This window comes from Somniosus microcephalus, chromosome 7 (genome assembly GCF_052327205.1).
Source record: "Somniosus microcephalus isolate GS21.2 chromosome 7, FLI_Smic_1.0, whole genome shotgun sequence".
Taxonomy (NCBI): Eukaryota; Metazoa; Chordata; class Chondrichthyes; order Squaliformes; family Somniosidae; genus Somniosus; species Somniosus microcephalus.
In genome coordinates, this window is record NC_140993.1 from 46,311,453 (window position 1) to 46,325,293 (window position 13,841).

Below are 13,841 nucleotides of genomic sequence, written 5' to 3' on the forward strand. Positions count from 1 at the left end.
TTATTACCCTTGAGGTTCTGTTTTTTAATTTGACCCCTAGCTGCTCATACTCCTTTAACAGAACCGGCTTCCTAGTCCTATCTACGTCGTTTGTACCAACATGGACCACGACAACTGGATCCACCCCCTCCCACTGTAAGTTTCTTTCCAGCCCAGAGGAGATGTCCTTAACCCTGGCACTGGGTAGGCAACACAGCCTTCGGGACTCTCACTCTCGGCTGCAGAGAACTCTATCTATCCCCTACCACTACAACATTTCTATTTACTCCCACCTCTTGAATGGCCCCCCATTCCACGGTGCTGTGGCCAGGTTGCTCATCCTCCCTGCAGTCCCTGCTCCTGTCCCCACAGGGAGTAAGAGCCTCGAACCTGTTGGACAAGAGCAAGGGCTGCGGCTCCTCCAGCTCTACCTCCTGGATCCCCGTACCTGCCTCACTCGTAGTCACACCGTCCTGTCCCTGACCATGGGCTACATCTGAATTAATTAACTTCATATGTGTGACCACCTCCTGATACACAGAGTCCAGGTACTTCTCCCCCTCCCAGATGTGTCGCAGTGTCTGAAGCTCAGACTCCAGCTCATCAACACGGAGCTGGAGTTCCTGTAGCAGCAGACACTTGTCACAGACGTAATCACCGTGAGCCTCAGTGGGGTTCACCGACTCCCACGTCTTGCAACAGTAACACATCACCTGCTCCATTCAATAATAATACAATACAAATCGCTTTATTGGCATGATAAGGTACATCTTATGTTGCCAAAGCATCAAAATACATTTATGGTTGAACACATAAACGCCGTTCCATTCATACAGTGTATAAACAGGTATATCCCTGAGTTTATAAATATATTTTCGCCTTGTTTATATATACTCTTGTCTTAGTTTACTGGTTGTCCTTCTGTTCATGGCAAGCTGTAACATAGTGTGCCGCCAGTGTTACACAGCTTCTCTCCTCCCCCAGTAGGAATGGGAGTTTTTGGTTGTCATTCTATGTAATTAATTAAATTTTTTATTGTTAGTTATGGACACCCACTGCCCGATTTTAGGTGCTAGTATCCCCTTTAATTAATTGGATTTAAATTAAATCAATCCCTCTAGTTACACCAGTTAAATGGTTTACCAACAGTCACTCTGCACCAGAAAGGCCTTTTTAACTACAACCCACAGAGTTAAAGTTTGAAAAGAGCACCTAACACCCCACTTACCCTAACTCACACTTACCCAAACTCACAGCACTCTTTGATGACTCGCACTAGGACTGGTCTTTTTATACTGTTTGTTTGTTTACAGCCAAATGAGTCACCCCTGCTGATTGGTTAGAAAACTGGTTTCCACTGCCTGCTGTGCCAATTTACTCCTACTGCAGTGTAACCTTGTTTTACTCTTCTTAAACCAACAGAATCCCAAATATTTAACTTTTCCCCTTTACTTAAACTGCTTAAGTAATCTTATCAAGAATAATTTAAAGAGAAATAACAATTAAAGAACTCTCACACTTACCCAAACTCACAGCACTCTTTGATGACTCGCACTCAGTGCTTGCTCGCACTAGGACTGGTCTTTTTATACTGTTTGTATTTTACAGCCAAATGAGTCACCCCTGCTGATTGGTTAGAAAACCGGTTTCCACTTCCTGCTGTGCCAATTTACTCCTACTGCAGTGTAACCTTGTTTTACTCTTCTTAAACCAACAGAATCCTAAATATTTAACTGTTCCCCTTTACTTAAACTGCTTAAGTAATCTTATCAAGAATGATTTAAAGAGAAATTGTAGGAGTCTCTGCACTCCTAACAAAGAACCTATAACTTACTGGAAGTTAACAAACTGAATTTATTGTCTAAGAACTTTACAAAACATGAAACTACAGGAGAAGCTCAAAACAGGTCTTTTCTCTTTCAATCCACATGAGGACTGGCTGGCCCCTCCCTCTACCTCTGACATCATGATGTCATCACGTTTCCCGCTGAAGGGGACGTCACGTGACCCACATGATGACGTCATCGCATCAGATCGCGATGTTGTCGATCTAACTCTGTTTAACCAGAGCCAATTTGAAAGGTAATAACATTGGTTACAGACAATTATGTAAGTCACTGTAAGAGTCTCTTAGTGGTTTTGCCACATACGCCCCCCCAGAATTGTCTTTAACGAAAAGAGTCAATTGCTGAGGAGGTCGGACAAGTCTGTTGGACCGACCCCGAAATTACCGGAGGGGAAAACGCTGCGCAGGCGGCGAACTGGTAGGCAGCACGGCGTTGTCAGGTGTGGTAGTGGCCGGCCGCGGAGGCTGCGCCAGCTCGATCGGTCGTTCGAGGTCCAGGTGCGCAGGCTTGAGGCGATCAACAGAGATGTGATCCGTTTTGCCCGCGACGTCAATCACGAAACTCTTGTCCCCTGCCTGCATAACCTTGAAGGGTCCGGCATACGGCAGTGCGGGCGGGGTACGATGGCCATCCTGGCGCACAAACACGAACTTGGCTTTCGACAACTCCCCCGGGACGTTGGACGAAAGCAAACCGTGCCATGAGGTCAGAACTGGGCGGAAACAGCGGGCCGCATCCCGGAGGGTCTCTTTTTGTGAGGCCGCGGACCATGGTCGCATAGGTAACGGCAGGAATTCACCTGGGACTTGAAGCGGTTGCCCGTAAACCATCTCCGCCGCCGACGACTGGAGATCTTCCTTCGGCACCGTGCGGAGTCCTAACATCACCCACGGTAGTTTGTCGACCCAGGATGCATCCAGCAGGCTGGCCCTGAGCGACGCCTTCAAGGAGCGGTGGGACCGCTCGCACAAGCCGTTCGCTTGTGGGTGATAGGCCGTAGTGCGGTGGAGTTTAACGCCCAACACGGAAATCACCTCGTTCCACAGTTCGGATGAAAATTGCGGCCCCCGATCCGACGAAATATCCGCAGGGACACCAAAACGGGCTACCCAGGATGAAACGAAAGCTCGAGCAACGTCCGCAGATGTGGTGGACGTCAGGGGAACTGCCTCCGGCCACCTTGTGGTGCGATCCACCATCGTCAAAAGGTACGTAAAGTTCCGGGAAGGTGGGAGTGGCCCACTAAGTCGATGTGAATATGATCAAATCGCCGTTCCGGGACCTCGAAGGTGGCGAGCGGGGCTCTGACATGGCGCTGCACCTTGGACCATTGGCAAACAACACACGTGTTCGCCCAGTCCCTGACGTCTTTGCATATTCCCCTCCATACGAATTTGGAGACTAGCAGTTTTCGCGATGCCCACACTCCAGGGTGCGATAGGCCGTGTAAGGCATCGAAAATCATATGACGCCATTTAGACGGGATGATCGGACTGGGTGCACCCAGCGAAACATCGCAGAGCAGAGTGGTACCTGCAGAATGGAAAGGCACATTCCTCGGCTGGAGGCTGTTTGGAACCGAACGAAAACCCTGGATCTCCGGGTCGTCCGCTTGGTCAACCGCCATCTGTGCGTAGTCAATGCCCAATTGGACAGCCTGGATGGCGGCGCGGGATAGGCAATCGGCGACGACGTTGTCCTTACCGGCCACATGTCGGATGTCGGTGGTGAACTCCGATATGTACGTCAGCTGCCGTTGCTGCCGAGCCGACCATGGTTCCGCAGACTTGGCCATTGTGAACAGCAATGGCTTGTGGTCGACAAACGCGATGAAGCGTCGTCCTTCGAGGAGGAAACGGAAATGGCGGATGGCCAAAAACAAAGCCAACAGCTCTCGATCGAAAGTACTGTACCGGCATTCATGCCGTTGTAGCTGGCGGCTAAAAAAGGCCAGGGGTTGCCACGCGCCGTCGACCCACTGCTCCTGGACGGCCCCCACCGCATAGTCTGACGCGTCCATCGTGAGAGCGAAGGTGGCTCCCGGCAGGGGGTGTGCTAACATGGTCGCATTGGCGAGTGCGGCTTTCGTCTCCTCGAAAGCACGATCCATGTCCTGTGACCATACCACAGGGTCCTTTCCCGTCGAGCCTCTGAGGGCCTCATATAGAGGACGCATGAGCTGTGCAGCCCTGGGGATGAAACAATGATAGAAGTTAACCATCCCCAGGAACTCCTGTAAAGCTTTCACGGATTTCGGTTTCGGGAACGCCGCAATTGCTTCCACCTTGACCTGAAGTGGCGTTGCCCCGTGGGGGTTATGCAGTGGCCCAGGAAATCCAGTTGCGACAGGCCGAAACGGCATTTGTCCGAGTTAACGATGAGGCCGTGCTGCTGAAGCCGTCTGAAAAGGACCCGAAGGTGCTCGAGGTGTTCCTCCTTGGAGGTGCTGGCAACCAGAATATCATTCAAATAAACAAACAGAAAGTCAAGGTCCCGCAGGACTGAATCCATGAGGCGCTGAAACGCCTGTGCCGCGTTCTTAAGCCCAAAGGGCATTCGTAGGAATTCAAAGAGTCCAAAGGGGTTATTACCGCTGTCTTTAAGACATCCTGAGGGTGCACCGGCACCTGATGGTAACCACGGATGAGGTTGATTTTGGAGAAGATGGACGTTCCCGCCAAATGTGCTGAGAAGTCCTGTATATGGGGAATGGGGTAGCGGTCGGGCGTCGTTATGTCATTGAGGCGGCGATAATCCCCACAGGGCCGCCATCCCCCGCCGGGCTTGGGGACGATGTGGAGAGGGGAGGACCAGGGGCTACTGGACCGACGGATGATCCCCATTTTTTCCATCACGGCGAACTCCGCCTTTGCTGCTGCTAGCTTGCTGGGCTCTAAACGTCGCGCCCTGGCGTAAACGGGCGAGCCGGTAGTCGAAATATGGTGCTCCACCCTATGCTTGATGGTCGGAGCCGAAAAGTTGGGCTTTGTCAGCTCGGGGAAATCCTCGAGGAGACGGGCAAAATCGTCGGGCTGCGGCCGCGCACATGAAATCATGTGTGACGCAGCCGTGCTACGCGCCCCCGAAATATCGTCGAGTGTGGCGGTGCGCACGAGGCGTCGATTTTTCACGTCCACCAATAGGCTGTTGGTGCCTAAAATGTCATCACCCAACAGGGCCTGTGAGATTTGAGCGGTGATGAAATTCCAGCTGAAAAACTGTCCACCGAAACATACTCGGACGAGGCGCTTCCCGCAAGTGCGGATCGAACCCCCGTTGGCCGCTTGCATAGGGGGACCATGGCTGCTGGAGCGAAGGTCTATGACCGAGGCGGGCAGTATGCTGCATTGCGCCCCCGTGTCGCATAGAAAACGACGGCCAGAGATGGAGTTGGTTACGTAGGTGAGATTCCCGGAAGCACCGATCGCCATCGCGGCCGCGGGGGAAGTACCGGGACCGGCATGCTAGACTCGCGGCGGTCTTTTCGACGGTCTGGTAATGAAACTGCATGGCGAGCGGCAGCAGCGGGCCTTCGGGCCGAAACGGGCGTGGTGGTAGCAGAAACCGGTCGTCGGAGGTGCCTTTGTCGGAGCCAGGGCCGGGCTCTTCGTGGCAGGGCGTTGCACGAGGGCGCAGTATTGTTGCCGGCCCGCGTAAATCTTATCCGCCTCTTCGGCGAGTGCGACGCAGTCTGCGGTTTCTGCTCAGGCGAGGGACGCCTGTGCTTGCTCAGGAAGTTGAGTAAGGAACAGTTCGCAAAACAGAAAGCACTGGGGCTCGGACCCCAGGAGAGTCAGCATATGACTCATCATTTCCGAGGGTTTGGAGTCTCCTAACCCTGGTAGAGCCAGTAAACGGCGAGCGCGCTCCGCTTTGGTGAGACCAAATACCTGCAGCAATCGTGTCTTGATGGCGACATACTTGTCAGCAGTTGGAGGACTCTCCAGCAGGCTGATGATTCTCGACGCCGTCGAGCTCTCGAGGGCGGAGACCACGTGGAGATATCTGGTCTGATCCTGAACGATGTTGTGGAGCTCAAATTGCGCCTCGGCTTGCACAAACCAAGAGGCTGCCTGTTGTTCCCAGAATTGGGGGAGCTTCAAGGTCACTGCATTGGCCTCCATCACTGGCCTGTGTTCGGCGTTCACCGTGAAAAACGATCGCGAGGAATCGGGGTCACCAATGTAGGAGTCTCTGCACTCCTAACAAAGAATCTATAACTTACTGGAAGTTAACAAACTGAATTTATTGTCTAAGAACTTTACAAAACAAGAAACTACAGGAGAAGCTCAAAACAGGTCTTTTCTCTTTCAATCCACACGAGGACTGGCTGGCCCCGCCCTCTACCTCTGACGTCATGACATCATCACGTTTCCCGCCGAAGGGGATGTCACGTGACCCACGTGATGATGTCATCGCATCAGATCACGATGTTGTCGATCTAGCTCTGTTTAACCAGAGCCAACTTGAAAGGTAATAACATTGGTTACAGACAATTAATGCTAGAGGTAATAACATTGGTTACAGACAATTATGTAAGTCACTGTAAGAGTCTCTTAGTGGTTTTGCCACAAAATAACAATTAAAGAACTCTCACACTTACCCAAACTCACAGCACTCTTTGATGACTCGCACTCAGTGCTTGCTCGCACTAGGACAATACTCAAGGTGTGGTCTTACCAAGGCCCTGTACAACTGCAGCAAGACATCCTTGCTCCTGTACTCGAATCCTCTCGCTATGAAGGCCGAAATAGCATTTGCCTTCTTAACTGCCTGTTGCATCTGCATGCTTACCTTCAGCGACTGGTGCACAAGGACACCCAGATCTCGTTGCACTTCCCCTTTTCCCAATCTATTGCCGTTCAGATAATAATTTGCCTTCCTGTTTTTGCCACCAAAGTGGATAACCTCGCATTCATCCACATTATACTGCATCTGCCCTGCTTCTGCCCAATCACCCAACCTGTCCAAATCATACTGGAGTTTCTCGGCATTCTCCTCACAGCACACACACCCACCCAGCTTTGTTTCACCTGCAAACTTGGAGATATTACATCTAGTTCCCTCGTCTAGTTCATGAATATATATTGTGAATAGCTGGGGTCCTAGCACAAATCCCTGCGGTACCCCACTAGTCACTGCCTGCCAATCGGAAAAAGACCCGTTTATTCCAACTCTTTGCTTCCTGTCTGCCAACCAGTTCTCTATCCAAGTCAGTACCTTACCCCCAATCCCATGTGCATTAACTTTGCATGCCAATCTCTTATGCGGGACCTTATCGAAAGCCTTCTGAAAGTCCAAATACACCACATCCACTGGTTCTCCCTTATCTAATTTACCAGTTACATCCTCAAAAAATTCCAGTAGATTAGTCAAGCATGATTTACCTTTTGTAAATCCATGTTGACTTTGTCCGATCCTGTTACTGTTTTCCAAGTGCTCTGCTATTACATCTTTTATAATGGACTCTAGCATTTTCCCCATTACCGATGTCAGGCTTACCGGTCTATAATTTCCCATTTTCTCGATACCACCTTTTTTAAACAGTGGGGTTATTTTAGCTACCCTTCAATCCATGGGAACTATTCCAGAGTCTATAGAATTTTGGAAGATGACAAGCAATGCATCTATTATTTCTCGGGCCACTTCCTTAAGTACCCTAGGATGTAGATTATCAGGCCCTGGGGATTTATCGACCTTCAATCCCATCAATTTCCCTAACACCATTTCCCTACAAATACTGATTTCATTCAATTCCTCCCTCAAATTAGACCCTTTGTTCCCCAAAATCTCTGGAAGGTTATTTGTGCCCTCCTTTGTGAAGACAGAACCAAAGTATGTATTTCATTGGTCAGCCATTTCGTTGTTCCCCACTTTAAATTCCCTTGATTCTGACTGCAAGGGACCTACGCTTGACTTCAGCAATCTTTTTCTCTTTACATATCTATAGAAGCTTTTACAGTCAGTTTTTATGTTCCCTTCAAGCTTACTCTCAATCTATTTTCCCCCTCTTAATTAATCCCTTTGTCCTCCTTTGCTGAATCCTAAACTGTTCCCAAACCTCAGTTTTGCTGCTTTTTCTGGCCAATTTATATATCCTCTACTTGGATCTTATGCTATCCCTAATTTCCCTTGCTAGCCACGGTTGAGTCACCTTTTTTGTTTGATTTTTATGCCAAACAGCGTTGAACAAATTCTGTAGTTCATCCATGCGATCTTTAAATGTTTGCCATTGCCTATCCACCGTCAACCCTTTAAGTAACATTCCCCAATCCATCCTAGCCAACTCGCGCCTCATACCATTGTATTTTCCTTTATTTAAATTCAGGACCCTAGTCTCTGAGTCAACTACTTCACTCTCCATCTTAATGAAGATTTCTATCATATTATAATCGCTCCTCCCCAAGGGGCATCGCACAACTACATTGCTAATGAATCCTTTCTCATTACATAATACCCAGTCTAAGATGGCCTGATCTCTAATTGGTTCCTCAACCTATTGGTCCAGGAAACCATCCCGTATACACTCTAGCAATTCCTCCTCCACAGTATTGTTACTAATTTGGTTAGCCCAATCTATATGTATATTAAAGTCACCCATGATGACTACTGTGCCCTTATTGCACGCATCTCTAATTTCCCATTTAATGCCATCCCCAACTTCAGCATTACTGTTTGGGGGTTGGTATACAACTCCCACTAACATTTTCTGCTCCTTGGTATTTCTCAGCTCTACCATACAGATTCCACATCATCAGAGCTAATATCCTTCCTTACTATTATGTTAATCTCCTCTTTAACCAGCAATGCTACCCCACCTCCTTTTACTTTTTGCCTGTACTTCCTGAATATCGAATACCTCTGGATGTTGAATTCCCAGCCTTGGTCACCCATTACATACACCAATTACATCATATCCGTTTACAATCTATTTGCGCAGCTAATTCATTCACCTTATTACGAATGCTCCTCACATTAAGACACAAAGCCTTCAGGCTTGTTTTTTTTAATACTCTTAGTCCTTTTAGAATTATTATTTACTGTAGCCCTGTTTGATTTACACCCTTGATTTCTCTGCTTTCCATTTTTGCTTTTTTCCTTCCTGTCTTTTATTTCTATCCTTGCTTCCCTTTCCTCTGTCTCCATGCACAGGTTCCCAACCTCCTGCCATTTTAGTTTAAACCCTCCCCAACAGCACTAGCAATCACTCCCCCTAGGACATGGGTCCCAGTCCTGCCCACGTGCAAACCGTACGGTTTGTACTGGTCCCACCTCCCCCAGAACCGGTTCCAATGTCCCAGGAATTTGAATCCCTCCCCCTTGCACCATTCCTCTAGCCACGTATTCATCTGAAATATCCTTCTATTTCTACTCTGACTAGCATGTGGCACTGGTAGCAATCCTGAGATTACTACCTTTGAGGTCCTATTTTTTAATTTACCTCCTAACTCCCTATATTCAGCTTTTAGGACCTCATCCCATTTTTTACCTATATCGTTGGTACCTATATGCACCACAACATCTGGTTGTTCTCTCTCCCCCTCCAGAATGCCCTGCAGCCACCCCGAGACATCCTTGACCCTTGCACCAGGGAGGCAACATACCATCCTGAAGCTTCGTTTGCGGCTGCAGCAATGCCTATCTATCTATCTATTCCTCTTACAATAGAATCTCCTATCACTATAGCTCTTCCAGTCTTTTTCCTCCCGTCCTGTGCAGCAGAACCACCCATGGTGCCAGGAAGTTGGCTGCTGCTGCCTTCCCCCAATAAGCCAACTCCCTCAACAATATTTAAAGTGGTATATCTGTTTGAGAGGGGGATGGCCACAGGGGACCCCTGCACTACCTGCCTGCGCCTACTACTCTGCCTGATGGTCACCCATTCCCTTCCTGCCTGTGCAGCCTTTACCTGTGGTGTGACCAACTCCCTAAACATGCTATCCATGATGTCCTCAGCATCACAAATGCTCCAGTATGTAGCCATTTGCAGCTCCAGCGCCGCAATGCGGTCTGTCAGTAGCTGCAGCTGGATACACTTCCCGCACACATGGTCGTCAGGGACACAGGAAGTGTCCCTGATTTCCCACATAGCGCAGGAGGATCATGCCATGGGGCCAAGCTGTCCTGCCATGACTTACCCTTTAATTAATTTAAATCAAATCAATGCCACTAATTGCACTACAATTAAATGATATACTCAATGGCCTTGGTTACCAGCACTCCCCGATACACAACAGCGACCTTAGAAACTATAACCACAAAAATTAAGACCTTCTAAATGTTATTACTATTAATCTTAACCGTCAAACTATAGAGTAGCATAAATACTCACCTGGCCACACTCACCCAAGCAGCTGCTTCCTCTTGCCCGCGTCACTTTTTGAATCGTGACGTGGCTCTGGAATGCTGCCACCGGCCTGTGAGATTGGTAAGCCTTGTACCGCCGCTCTCTGCTCCTCCCGACACCGGCCTCAATCAGCTCCCTCCTCTTGTGCCGACGTCACTTTTGACTTCTGACATCACTCTTTGAAAATTCTGCCGGTGCTGAGTTGGTACCGCCGCCGCCGCCTCGCCGCTCCTCCCAGATCCGCACTGCCGCCGCTGCTGCTGCTGCTGTGGGGCCTACCTGCGCCTCGGGCTCAGTTTATACTGCCGCCACTGCCTCCCCGCTCCTCCCAGATCCACACTGCTGCCGCTGCTGCTGCTGCTGGGAAGGGAAATGGTATGCTGGCCTTCATTATAAGAGGATTTGATACAGGAGTAAAGAAGTCTTACTCCAATTATATAGGGCCTTGGTGAGACCACACCTGAAGTACTGTGTACAATTTTGGTCTCCTTACCTAAGGAAGGATATACTTGCCATAGAGGATGTGCAACAAAGGTTCATGAGATTGAATCCTGGGATGGCAGGACTGTCGTATGAGAAGAGATTGAGTAAACTAGGCCTGTATTCTCTTGAATTCAGAAGAATGAGAGGGGATCTCATTGAAGCATACAAAATTGATAGGGTGGATGCTGGGAGAATGTTTCCCTTGGCTGGGGAGTCTAGAACCAAGGGCCAGAGCCTCAAGATAAAGGATAGGCCATTCAGGACTGAAATGAGAAGAAATTTCTTCACACATAGGGTGGTGAATCTTTGGAATTCTCTACCCCAGAGGGCTGTGGAGGCTCAGTCATTTGATATATTCAAAACAGAAGTCAATAGATTTCTGACTAGTAAGGGCATCAAGGGATATGGTGATAGGGCCGGTGAATGGAGTTGAGGCAGAAGATCAGCCATGATCTCATTGAATGGCGGAGCAGGCTCAAAGGGCCGAATGGCCTACTCCTATTTCTTATGTTCTTATGCTCTTAGGTATCTGATTCAGCACGCCACCCTCTACAGGGGATCTGTGGTGTGTGCGAGCAGAGCAAACAATGGCGTGGCTGTTCAACCAATCCGATTAAAGAGTCCTCACTGAAACACGCAGGCCTGGATGTGAACAGGGCGGGATATGTAGTGCTATGAGTTTCAGATGGAAAATCCGGAAGCAGGTTAAATCAGAGGCTGCCAGCTTCATTTCAATATTTAAATTATTTAAATTGCCAATCCGCCTCCTGGGAGTGGTTTGGCTGCCCGCTCCTTGTCCCGCCTCCATTAAATCCAGAAGTGGGCGCGGTGGAAGTAGGTTGGGGTCAGGGTTTAGATTTTTTAAATTTTAACATCTGACCCGACCCCAACCCATCCTTTTTTGTGTGCTAAAATTTCCCTTCCTCCCCCACCTCCCACAGATTCTACACCAGGAAATATAAACCAGGAATTATAAATTAGATTTAAATCATGTACAGAAAGAGAAATAAATAGAGGGAAAGACAGATGGGATTAAGAGAGAGAGATAAAAGAGATAGACAGAGAAGAGAAAAAAAAGTTTAATTTTTTCTTTACATCTCCAACACGTAATTAAATTCTGGAGGAATGAGACTCCACATTTGTAAAATTAAATTTTCAGTGCCATAGAGGTTGTTTTGCAGTAATTATGACTTAGCACACTGTTAAAACTTCACTTACACCTGAATATACTAGCCCTGACTTTTTCTGGTGTGTTCCATGGGTAACTAATGGGCAAGTACAGCAACTTCATGCCCATACATGGATTTCAATGCCGAGTCTATCGGGAAGAATAGGGTACCCAGGACCTCAGTTCTGGATTTCCGCATTTCTGCATGCACATACTCCAGAAGTTGCTGTCCGACTTCTATAGACACAAAAGGCATCAAGGGGTATGGGGAGAGAGCGGGAATATGGTTCTGAGATGGAGGATCAGCCTTGATCATATTGAATAGTGGAGCAGGCTCGAAGGGCCGAATGGCCTACTCCTGCTCCTATTTTTCTATGTTTCTATGTTTCTACTCCATAATGACAGTGAGCGCTCTTAGCTTCACCGTTAATCTTAACACAAAATCCGAGCCATTGTTCTTGGCCCTCTTCATCTGTACTGCCAGGTAAAGCTGGGTGTGCAGTTGTTCCCCAAAACGGCAGTCGGCGTCCTATGTATGTTATACCACCCTGATTTGCAAATTAAAAGGGTCTTCCACGTGAAACAGGCAGGTGCCAAAAAGAAGGCCAATGGATTATTTTGCACTTGAGTAATTGTTTGTAACATCTAAAGTGACTGCTTACCATCTTTTGCACCATTTTTCCCTGAAGCTACCATCTTCTTTAACGATAACTTGCTGGGCAAAGTGATAGAGTCCTGTAGGGGCTTGATTTTAGTAGCCCTGAGGAGGCGGGGTTGGAGGCGGGTCTGTTGGGAAAATGAGGAAAAATGGCTTCAGACACCCAACCCGCCTCCATCCCGCCCCCATCCGATTTTCGTGAATGGCTGTTTAGCTGCACGCAAACTGACCTGTCTCCAACCGGTGGGACAGGTAGTTAAGGCAGTTAACAGCCTGTTAACTGCCTTGCCAAACCTAATTTCATAGTGTTTTCCCATTTTCCTGCTTCTGGCTCCTGTTGCCCGACTAGTCAGAAACAGGCCAAGTTCAAGGAGTCGAGTTGCTGGAGGACATGATTTGTATGCATTGGTGGAGCGCTTTAAAATCACCCCTGAAAAATGGCTGACATTCAAATGCAAGAAATTTGTTGCTGTAGGTATGGGATAAGATTTTGCACATCTACAGACCTTCTGAATATTCATGCAGTCACCCATCTGCAGTATTTAATTGAAGGGATAATTACTAGTCCTAACCCCTTTAGGGCTACCCCAGATCAGGCGTATTCCTCAGATGTTCACTTTCAACTAAAGGTTGAGGTTGCCAAATCCAAAAGATGCTTAATTGGGTCTAAAGGTCCGGACTATCTCTCCCTAAAGGAAAGAAACAACCTGAAAATGTTACCGTCCTCCAGATAGCACTTTTAATAAGTTTAGCTAGACTGTAACGTTCCGGATATTATGAGGGTCTGGAAAACTCCCCCAGAATTCTGCAACTCCTCACCAAAGAGTGTACAGAGATTGAGTTTGTGAGTTTGATACAGAAGTATTATGTGAGACAATTCTAAAAATATACAGATTTATTAAAGAACCGACATATAATTTACAGTTGGTGAGTCAATCGCAACATTAATAGTTCCAAAAAAAGAAAGCTAACAATTCTATTATCAGAGAACCTACTCTCAAATCTTAACTTCGCTAGTTTTACAGCTCTTAGTTTTATTCAGGATATCCACCAAAATCAAATAAAGTAACTTTGATTCCCGAGGTACAAAGAGTTGGAGACTTACAGAGCTGGCTCTGAAGCTGAGAATCACTTTGCCCCTTTAAGCAAGTCTACTATCCCATTTGACAGTTCAATATTTATACCCTTTTCCAGTGGTATTTCCTTTCAGGTTTTCTGCTGATGTAAGCTAATTATTTCTAGTCATTTTTCTGCTGACCCCTGCAATTCTTACAGTCACCTCAGCTGGTAGCACTACAGAACCATGTCTCTCCTGTAGGTGTTCTACGTTTATCATAAAATAAGGTGTAACAGCAGGTG